This window comes from Humulus lupulus, chromosome 6, assembly GCF_963169125.1.
Source record: "Humulus lupulus chromosome 6, drHumLupu1.1, whole genome shotgun sequence".
In the NCBI taxonomy this organism is placed as follows: Eukaryota; Viridiplantae; Streptophyta; class Magnoliopsida; order Rosales; family Cannabaceae; genus Humulus; species Humulus lupulus.
In genome coordinates, this window is record NC_084798.1 from 186,699,573 (window position 1) to 186,710,625 (window position 11,053).

General features: G+C 44.4%; 1 non-coding gene across 1 annotated transcript; it reads right to left on the reverse strand.

The window, feature by feature from the left end:
- Positions 1-913: 913 nt before the first annotated feature.
- Positions 914-1,020, reverse strand: LOC133787470 (small nucleolar RNA R71). Its single transcript, XR_009872490.1, has one exon. It is a non-coding gene; the product is annotated as a small nucleolar RNA R71 (small nucleolar RNA).
- Positions 1,021-11,053: the final 10,033 nt, after the last annotated feature.

Consider the following 11,053-nt stretch of genomic DNA (forward strand, 5'->3'; position numbering starts at 1 on the left):
TCATGCCACTTGTCACTTTTATTGCCACGTCATCGTTTTCAAATTTTGGGGATAACACATTTATTTAGTTATTTCTGTAATTTGATATTCGCTAGATCAATTAGAAATGAAGATTGATTCTTGGTAATTAGTAAGCTTTCCTTGTGGTTTTGACACTCAATTTAATTATACTACTTGTTCGATTGCATGCACTTGCGTATTTAAAAATTAACAAGTTTTTGGCGCTATTGTCGAGGACTGTGTTATTAATATCAAAATAGTTAATTTTTATTATAACTTGGTTTTTATTTTTTATCATTCTAATTCGATTAGTGTCTTAATCTTGTGGTTTCATGAAATATTGGTATATGCAACATGGTAAACAACGAGAGATAGTACGTGCAAATCCTGAAATAGAAAGAACTTGCTGATAGAACCAAAAGAATAAGAGGTTGGAGATTACCATGGTTGAAAATCAGGGGAATGCAAAAAATAATGTTGCAAATGATGTTCCAAGGACAGCAGCTGCCGCCAAGATTCCAAATGTTGTAGAGGTCCTTGTGGACCAAGGACACTAAGAGACTATGTACTTCCCACTATCACGGGAGTGCACTCTTACATTTGACACCCCACTATTGTCGCTAACAACTTCGAAATCAAGCCAGAAATTCTACAAATGTTGCAATCCACTGTTCAATTTGGTGGGTTGCCAACTAAAGATCCAAACTTGCACATAGCCAATTTCTTAGAGTCGTGTGCAACGTTCAAGATGAATGGGGTGAGTGACAATGCAATCTGACTGAGACTTTTCCCATTCTCATTAAGAGACCGAGTGAAGAGTTGGTTGATCTCACTACAAGACAACTCAATCACTGCATGGGAGGAACTAGCCCACAAGTTCCTTGCCAAGTTCTTCCCTTCGGCTAAAGCTGCAAAGTTGAGAGGTGAAATATATCATTTCCACCAGAGCAATGGGGAGTCTCTATATGATGCATGGGAGAGATTTAAGGAGTTGTTAAGGAAGTGTCCTCACCACAGAATTGAGAAATAGATGCTAGTTCATAATTTTTACAATGGGTTAGGAGGTATTACTCGCACAATCATAGATGCAGCAGTTGGGGGTGCTTTCATGAGCAGGAGCGCTAATGAAGTCAATGAGTTACTAGAGGAAATTTCCATGAACAATTACCAATGGCCTACAGAGAGGGAAAATACAAAGAAGGTAGCTGGTATGATCGAATTAGATGTTATCCTAATGCTCATAGCTCAAGTGGCATCCCTAACAAAGCAGTTAAAGCAAAATAACCTATCATCCCAAGCCATGCAACTACAGAGCCTATGTGAGGCATGTGGGAGTGCTCGTCCATTATAACAGTGTCCTGCCATGGATATGCATAATATGTCGATGGAACAAGTGCAAGCCATAGGGAACTTCCAAAGGCAAACCAACAACCCCTTTTCGATGTCATACAACCAAGGGTGGAGGAGCCACCCTAACTTCTCATGGACGAATAACCAAGCCGCACAACAGCCTTTCCCTCAAAACTAGCAACAGTTCCCACCTCCACAACCAAAACCACAATAGTCTTTCCAACAACAACCCTGGATTCTATCAACCACAGGCTAGACCAGCACAGCAGCAAACTATTATGAAGCCACCTGACACACAACCAGACGTATTGAATCAATTTATGATCGAAACTAGGGTGTCTATTAGAAATTTGGAGACTCATAATTGTCAGTTGGCTATGATAATGATGTAATGACCCAACTGCTCTAGACTTTGGACCATTAATGACTACTATACATAGACACTAATTTTTTATAAAACTTACAAGTGAAATAATCATAACTTCATTAAAACTTGTAAAACAAATGTTAAACTACATAAAACTTAAAGTAGGATATGGGATCCCATTGTTTTTAAAATGAAAACATAACATAACTTTAAATAAATGGATTGCAAAATAAAGTGCGGAAAATACATATAAAGCATAATTTTTAATAGACTAAGAAGCGACTTCATCCTCGAACCGAACGCTCAATCCATCCATTTCCATTCTGCCTCAATACACAACCCCCAAGCTGCCAAGAACCCTTCCGCCACCATAGCTACTTTCCTGCACATATAAACATAAAGGAATGAGCCTAATGCCCAGCAAGGAAAATCTAACACATAAATCATATACATAAAATTAATATCAACATATACTAAAACATATCATAAACATATGTCACACATACTGTTGACCGCGTTTTTGGCCAACGACGTGAGAACATCAAAAACGACAAACCTTCAAGAGAATTCAAACGACACAGGCGGTTCAATAAAGAAAATAAATAACACACACGATTTTTATAGTGGTTCAGCCCCAATTTATTGGTAATAGCCTAATCCACTTAGAGATTTGATTATTTTATCTACACTCAAGATCAGATGAACCAGTGTCAACTGAGTTTCTTCAGTGTAAATTCTCAGAATACAAAAGAGTTCTCTCTCAAGAAAACGCACTTTCTCTCTCTAGAAAACTCAAACCAAAACTTTAAATTGCCAAAAGTCCTTTTCTGATCCCATAAGCCATGTATTTATAGGCTTAGGGTCATACATTGATATCCCTTAGGATCGGGATATTTTATTATTCGTATTATATTTAAATTACAAGAAATATTCAAAATGCAACAGAATCCCCAATTTGTGTGAAGAATGAGAGATTCCCGCGTATGCCCAGACCGATTCTTCGTGAAGCCACTTCTGGGAATTTGACGTAGTCTGGTCTATTTGGTTGATGAATATCGTCTTCTGGTCGAACACATGCATGCTGGACATACACAAGTGCTGGTCGGACATATGCATGCTGGACACATGCATACGGACCAGGCCCTTGTCTCTCCTTGGACATGTGTCCGACCACATCTTCTCGGACATGAGTCCGACCACATCTACTCGAACATGAGTCCGACCACATCTTCTCGGACATGCGTCCGACCGGACACACTCAACAACATGGTCCGCTCGGACCAACTCATGCCTCACCACGGATACAAGGCATGCACCCTCTTGATCCTTCTCCTCGAGCTAATGTCCGACCACACTTGGATTGCTCCTCGGACTAATGTCCGACCACACTTGGAATGCTCCTCGGACTAGTGTCCAACCACACTTGGAATGCTCCTTGGACTAGTGTCCGACCACACTTGGAATGCTCCTCGGACTAGTGTCTGACCACACTTGGAATGCTCCTCAGACTAGTGTCCAACCACACTTGGAATGCTCCTCAGATGCACTTGGCTCGGACATGCCAGTGCTGGGCAGCAAAGTCACTCCTGGTTGGATGTAACTTACCCGATTGGTAATGACACCTCTCAAGCAGTCAAAACTCTTCATTGAAGTAAGCCAGATCACCCAACCATTCCGTGCCACTTGTCATTTCTATTGCCACATCATCATTTTCAAATTTTGGGGATAACATTTTACCCCCAAATTTATTATATGATACTTCACATAATAAACTTTTTTTTCTCCAAAGTTGACGGCATTATATAAAAAATAACTGATCATCTTCCCGCCATGCAGCAGACCACAACTTACAGACCACGATCACTGTAAATAACTGTCCATGATCGTGGGGAGAAAAAATAGCCCAAGAATTCCAAGGGTCCAAAAATAAGTGATAACTTCCACTTTTTTCCTTTAAATAACCCCTACACTTACACATTCTCCCCTACCGTCGTTGGCCAAAAATGCGGTCAACATTTTGGTGCTTTCATTGAGAGCCTGAAGAGAAGAACAGACAGTCCCTGAAGCAATATGGCGCCTAAGAACACCAATGCAGCCTCCAAGAAGACGAGCTCATTTAAGGAGTATGCTAGATCAGAGGGTCCTAGCGTTCAAGATCGTGAAACTGAGCCTAGAGTCGTGCTCAAGGACGTAGCTCCAGAAGTTGAAGAGCTCCAAGAAGCCATGAGCGCCTTCTAGGAGGAGATGGCTCAGTTTAACGCCAGGCATGAGGCGTTCACTGAGGAAATGGCTAGGCAGAATGCCGCATTCGAGCAGCAGAAACGGGAGATGGACGCTAGGAGTGAGGAGATCCATCGACAGCAGGAAGAGGCCGACAGGCGACATTGTGAAGCTGCACTCGCTCTGGAGGCAGCTACGCAGCTGACCCGAGCCAATGCCCAGGCTGCACCTGGGGTGGCAGCCACCCCAGAGGCAAGAACCACAGAAGCTGGTCGTAAGAAAACTGATAGACCAGGCAGAGGTGGTAGTAACCCACCTGGTCATGAGGAAGATGGAGTCTGATCGCGCACTGCCTCAACTCAAAGGGGGAACTCCAAAACCCCCTCAAGGAGCCACCGATCAGAGACTTCCAGATTAGGGAGTCATAAGTCAGGCAGCAAGAAAACACCTCCTGAGCAGGAGCACAATAGACCTCCTCGTGGCAATGAGACTTCCCACTTCAAAGATGGGCATGGGCGTGATGAAGCTGACAGTCATCACACTGACCATTCGAAGGAGAAGAATAATAATAACCATCGAGGAGGAGAGGATCGACCAGCCCAGATAGGAAGGCCACCATGGCATCCTAACCAGCGCAGTGGCAAGGAGCACGTTCCACCCAACAAACCTTCCAAGAAGACTCGGAGTACGGTGTTCGATAGGTTGGGAAAGCACACTACTCAGAAGGACTTGAGGGACGTCATTGATGATAGAAGGAGGACCGTCCCGGTCGAAGGGCAAGAGCCAATCCGTCCTACCAGTCGAGTAGAAATACTCGATGATGGTTTGCCGGATAGGAACACCCGACCAGGCGGTCCCGAAAGTGAGTCCCCAGCAGTGGCCCCAGGCATCCAAGCCTAGCTTGATGCTTTGACAGCAGCAGTCCAAAGTCTGTCAAAACGACTAGCGATTGATCCAGTAGACCACAGGAGTGGCAGCCCTTTTTGTGCTCGGATTAGAGCAGCTCAACCACCAGCAAAATACAAAGCACCGGTACTGCCAGTTTATACAGAAAAGGCAGACTCGATTAGGCATGTTGGGAAGTTCGAAGATCAGATGGAGCTGCTCGGGGTAAGTGATGACTATCGCTGTAGAGTCTTCCCCAACACATTGTCCAACACTGCCCAAGAGTGGTATTGGAAGTTCAAGCCTAACTCCATCACTTCTTGGGAGAGTTTTAGAAAGGAGTTTTGCAGGCAGTTTAGTGCTGCTCGAACCCCTCCTGTTTATGCCAATCACTTGGCAGATATAAAGCAAGGCAAAGATGAGTCTCTCAAGAATTACATACAAAGGTTCATGAGAGAATCTAACTGAGCTAATGCGGTCGGAGATGAGGGGAAGATGGTGGCAATTTCTTCCGGCATTATCTATTAGAGTCCTTTGTGGGACAACATCCATCGCCATCCAATTTCAACTTTACAACAGTTTTTAGACCGGGCGGACAAATACATGAAGTTGGATGATGCAATTGAGAAGGGAGAGAATGGGTTGAACAAACCAAGTGGATCAAGTTATCCCCCTAAAAATGGCGGACATAATCAAGGTGGTGGTAAGAAACGTGGGAATAACGGGTCTGACCGCCACAATGAGAAGAAGGCTAAGTCGGGACCAAACGACAAGCCAACTAAGTATGAACCTCGATTCACCAACTACACCACTCTTTCAGCTAGCCGGGTGGAGATCTATTTGGCCAGTCATCAAGAGGTCCCTTGCCGGAAACCCCCACCAATCAAGAAGGAGATGAGTAAGAGGGATATGAATAAGTTCTGTCGCTTCCATGGAGACTATGGTCACGACACGAATGAGTGTAATCATCTCAAAGATGAGATAGAGTTTCTCCTCCGGTCGGGGAAGCTAAAAAAGTATCGAGCAGAGAAGACCCAAGGAGAGGGGAGCAACAACAATCCTGGGTTCAAGCGGCAACGATCCCCACCTTTGCAACCTGAACCTGTGGACTTCACACTAGATACTATATGTGGAGGACCACATCTTGTTGGAGATAGCAACAAGGTGAGGGAGAGGTATGCTCGCACCCTTCGTCACGAATTGGATGCGGCATCCACCTCCGAAGTTATGACAGTGGAGGAGCGACCACCGAAGAACCCAAGATATGAAAGTGAGTCCCTCACTTTCACTGAAGAAGATGCTCGACACGTGAGGTATCCTCACAATGACCCTCTTGTTGTGACAGTCCAAATTGATAATATGAAAGTGAAGAGATGTCTGGTCGATACAGGGAGCTCTGTAAACATTATTTATAAGTCATCCTTCGAGAAGATGAAGCTATCTGTCAATGACTTGAAGTCGTGCTCTCAAGTCATTTATGGGTTTACTAGAGAAGGATTGTCACCAGCTGGGACAATCAAGTTGCCAGTCACGACGGGGGAAGCTCCCAAGCATGAAACCGTAATGACCGAGTTCTTGATTGTTGACTGCCCGTCCGCCTACAATGTGGTTATTGGTCAACCACTGCTCATAAACTTACATGTGGTAGTTTCAATCTGGCACCTTTCCATGAAGTTCCCGACCAGTGCTGGCATAGGCTGTGTCCAAGGAGACCAGAGGGAGGCTAGGGAGTGCTATAATGCCTCGGTAGCTAAGACAAAGAAGGGGGCCATGGAGAGCAACATGATTGTATGTGTTGAGAGAGAGGAGGTGGACGAGATGGATGTCGACCAGAGTCTTGCAGTTGTAACTGATGAAGAGATGTTAGAGGAGTTTGGCCAAGAGAGCACTCTTGGTTTAAAAGAGCAGAAGACCCCATCCGGTGATGAAGTCACCAAATAGGTCGTTGCCCAAAGCGAGGGAAGGGACTTTGATCCTCGCTTTGGGGATTATGAAAGTGATGTGGGACCGTCCGAAGAGTTAGAGGAGGTCCTTATAGATGATAATGACCCGACGAGAGGGGTCAAAATTGGAAAAAAGTTGAAAGCAGAGGTGAGAGCACAGCTGATAGAATTTTTGCGAAGGAATCAAGATGTCTTTGCCTGGTCTCACAAGGATATGGTGGGTATCTCACCAACTGTGATCAGCCACGTGTTCAACGTGGATGAAAGCTATCCAGCAGTGCAGCAGAAGAGGAGATTGCTTGACAAGGATCGAGCAAAGGCTCTTAAGGAGGAAGTAGAGTGGTTAAAGGAGAATGGGTTTATCAGGGAAGCATACTACCCTGCCTGGGTTTCAAACCCAGTGTTGGTGCCCAAACCCAATGGAAAGTGGAGGACTTGTGTAGATTTTACTGATCTGAACAAAGCATGCCCAAAGGATTGCTTTCCTTTACCAAGAATAGACCAGTTGGTAGATGCAACCTCTGGTCATGAGACATTGTCCTTCATGGATGCATATTCGAGGTACAACCAGATCAGCATGCATCCTCCTGATGAAGAGCATACCAGCTTCTGAATAGATATAGGACTATACTGCTATAGGGTCATGCCCTTCGGACTGAAGAATGCAGGGGCTACCTATCAGCGTTTAGTGAACGGTATGTTTCGTGACTTAATCGGCAAGAGCATGGAGGTGTACGTAGACGATATGCTGGTGAAGTCAAAGGAAGCTGAAGGGCACGTGCGAGACTTAGAGGAGTGCTTCGCAATACTCAGAAAGTACAGCATGAAGTTAAACCCCCTCAAGTGCTCATTTGGAGTGGGTTCTGGAAAATTTCTTGGGTTTATTGTGAACTCCCGAGGAATAGAGGCAAACCCAGAAAAGATAAAGGCTCTCATAGAAATGAAGTCTCCAGCTAGAATAAAGGATGTACAAAGCTTGACTGGGCGGATTGCAGCTCTAAGCAGGTTCGTTTCGAAATCATCAGACAAGTGCATCCCGTTTTTTAACCTGCTTAGAGGAGGCAAGAAGTTTGAGTGGACGGTAGAATGTGAGCAATCTTTCCAGGCCATAAAGGATCATTTGGCCCAACCTCCTGTTCTTTCCAAGCCAGTTGATGGAGAAGACCTCTTTTTGTACCTAGCAGTCACGGAACATGCTGTTAGTGCTACCTTAGTACGAGAAGAGGATAGAGTGCAGCACCCGGTGTACTATGTTAGCAAGCGATTGATAGGAGCAGAGTCCCGATATCCCGTGATCGAGAAGTTGGCTTACTGCTTGGTACTCGCATCACGAAAATTGCGGCCATACTTCCAAGCACACCCCATTAAGGTCCTTACTGACCAACCTCTACGCCAAGTCTTACAGAAGCCGGAGTCATCTGGTCAGCTACTTAAATGGGCGATTGAGTTAGGACAATTCGAAACCAAGTACCAGCCGAGGACTGCTATTAAGGGCCAAGCTTTGGCAGATTTCATCGCTGAATGTACCGGGATCGCTGATGTTCCCGACCAGCAAGAGAATGTCACTGGGAAAAAAGAAGAACTTCCTACTTGGAAACTTTTTGTTGATGGGTCGTCGAATGAGCATCAATCAGGGGCTGGAATTATATTAGTCACACCAGAGAAGCACCGAATTCATTGTGCACTGAGATTCGGATTCAATGCTTCTAACAATGAGGCGGAGTATGAAGCCCTCCTAGCAGGCTTGCGACTGGCCAGAGATGTACGTGCCCGGTTGGTGGAAATAAATAGTGATTCCCAATTGGTGGTCTACCAAGTCTTGGGGGAATACCAGGCAAGGGGCCTACGCATGGTGGCATACTTAAATAAGACCAAAGATTTGCTAGCACAGTTCGAGGAGTATACCATCAAACTAGTACCACGGGAGCAGAACTCTAATGCAGATGCTCTAGCAAAGCTAGCTAGTGCAAAAGATGCCGAAACTTTGAATATAGTACCGGTAGAATACTTGGCAGAGCCGAGCATTGATGAACAAGAGGCCATGCCGATCACGATAGCTGACACCTGGATGACTCCCATCATCACTTATCTTGAGCAAGGGACCCTCCCAGATGAACGTAATGAAGCAAGGAAGATTATGAGGCAAGCTACTAGGTACACCATGATGGATGGGGTGTTGTATAGAAGAGGGTATTCCTTACCTCTACTCAGGTGCATAACACCCGACCAGTCAAAGAATTTATTAGCTGAGGTGCATGAAGGGTTCTGTGGAGATCATGCTGGGGGGCAGAGTCTATCTAAAAAGATCTTGCGGCAAGGATTTTTCTGGCCTACCATGAACGAGGACTCTATGGAATATGTGAAGAGGTGTGACAAATGCCAAAGATTTTCTAAAGTGCCCAGAGCGCCCCCAAACATCTTAAAGCAAATGCAAAGTCCATGGCCTTTTGCAGTGTGGGGTATTGATCTGATCGGGAAGTTGCCCAAAGGGAAAGGAGGAGTACAGTTTGCGGTGGTTGCAGTAGATTATTTCACTAAGTGGACTGAGGCCGAACCATTAGCCACGATCACATAGAAGAAAGTGTTGGACTTTGTGGTTAAGAACATAATATGTCGCTATGGTCTGCCTAAGAAGATAGTGTCTGACAACGGCACCCAATTTGACAACGACATATTTACAGATTTTTGCACTCGGCATGGCATCACAAAAAGATTCTCCTCGGTAGCCCATCTCAGGCCAATGGGCAAGTTGAAGCGGTAAACAAGACACTGAAGGACACTCTGAAAAAGCGCCTGGAGCGAGCTAAGGGTGCTTGGGCGAAAGAATTACCAGAAGTCCTTTGGTCATACAGGACTACTGCTAGGACAGCAACTAGACATACCCCATTTTCTTTGGCATATGGGTATGAAGCCATGATACTTGTGGAAATAGACCCACCATCTCATAGAAGGACCATGTACAACCAAGAGGAGAATCATCAATTGCTAGCAGAATCCTTGGACTTCCTCGAGGAGAGAAGAGAGAAGGCAAACCTGAGAGTTGCTGCTCACCAGCAAAAAGTGGCGCGCTACTTCAATTCCAAAGTCCGAGATCGAAAGTTCCAGGTCAGATATTTGGTCCTCAGAAAGGTGTTTGTCAGAGACACAGCAGCTGGTGTGCTAGGACCAAACTGGGAAGGACCATATCAAATTGAGCAAGTCTTGCCACCCGGCACCTACAAGCTTGCTCGGTTAAATGGAGAGCTGATCAGGAATTACTGGAATGGCGAGCACTTGAGGAAATATTATCAATAAATACTACTTACAGAGTAGTAGCTTTATATCAAGTGCTTAACTTGTTATTTAAGTTTTTTGTTTGTGAACTGGCTATTTGCTAACCAGTCATGTTATTTTAAACAATGTTATTTTGTTTGAAACTCGTTGTTAGACACGTTTTTTCATTTATTATTACGAGTAATAAAAGAGATCACGCGCAGCGTGGTCGAATCTTGCTACAAATTTTTCATATGTGTTGATTATTCTTGCTTGGCAGTGTTCAACTGTCATTATGATTTAAACAAAACAGGTCTTCTAAAAAACTAAAAATACATATATACCGGACAGTGTTCAACTGGTCGGTATCATGAGATGAAAGACCAACGTTTAAATAGTTGCATGTTTTTGTAGTGGTTAACTGCTGAAATATGTTTGTATATTCTATGTGTTTCACGAGTAGTCACTGCTCGGACAAATTCGGTCAAGTAGCAAGTGATCAATGATTTTTTAACCCTCAATCACTTGGGGGGCACATAGAGTATACTGGCGTGCACTTCAACACAGGCAATAAGAACACGAGCAAAGATATCTGTTTGTGGGCTGACTTGTAAATTTGGAAGTTGTTGACGCGGTTCTTCGCCAACAAGTAATTAAGAGAAAGAGAGGAAGGGATTAGTGCCGAATGTAGAACCGTAACAGATATAAGATCTTAGTGAATGAAATAGGTGACTCAAGACACGTTTTTAAGTGGTTCAAAGGTTAAAATCCTTCTACTCCACTAGTCAATATTATTGATATATTCTGGGTATTTGGTTACAAAGTATATCTCTCCAGAGACTACTTTTTCCAACCCTTATCAACTCCCAGGGTCTCCATATTTATAGGAGAAGGCACCTGGAAGTTGGTAAGGAGGTCATCCCGTGACCTTCTTATTTGTCATATCAACTCTGTGACATTCATGATTAATTCCTAAACCTGACACATAAGTATGGTCAAATCGATAGGTAAGGAGATAATGGGCCGCACGGCCCAA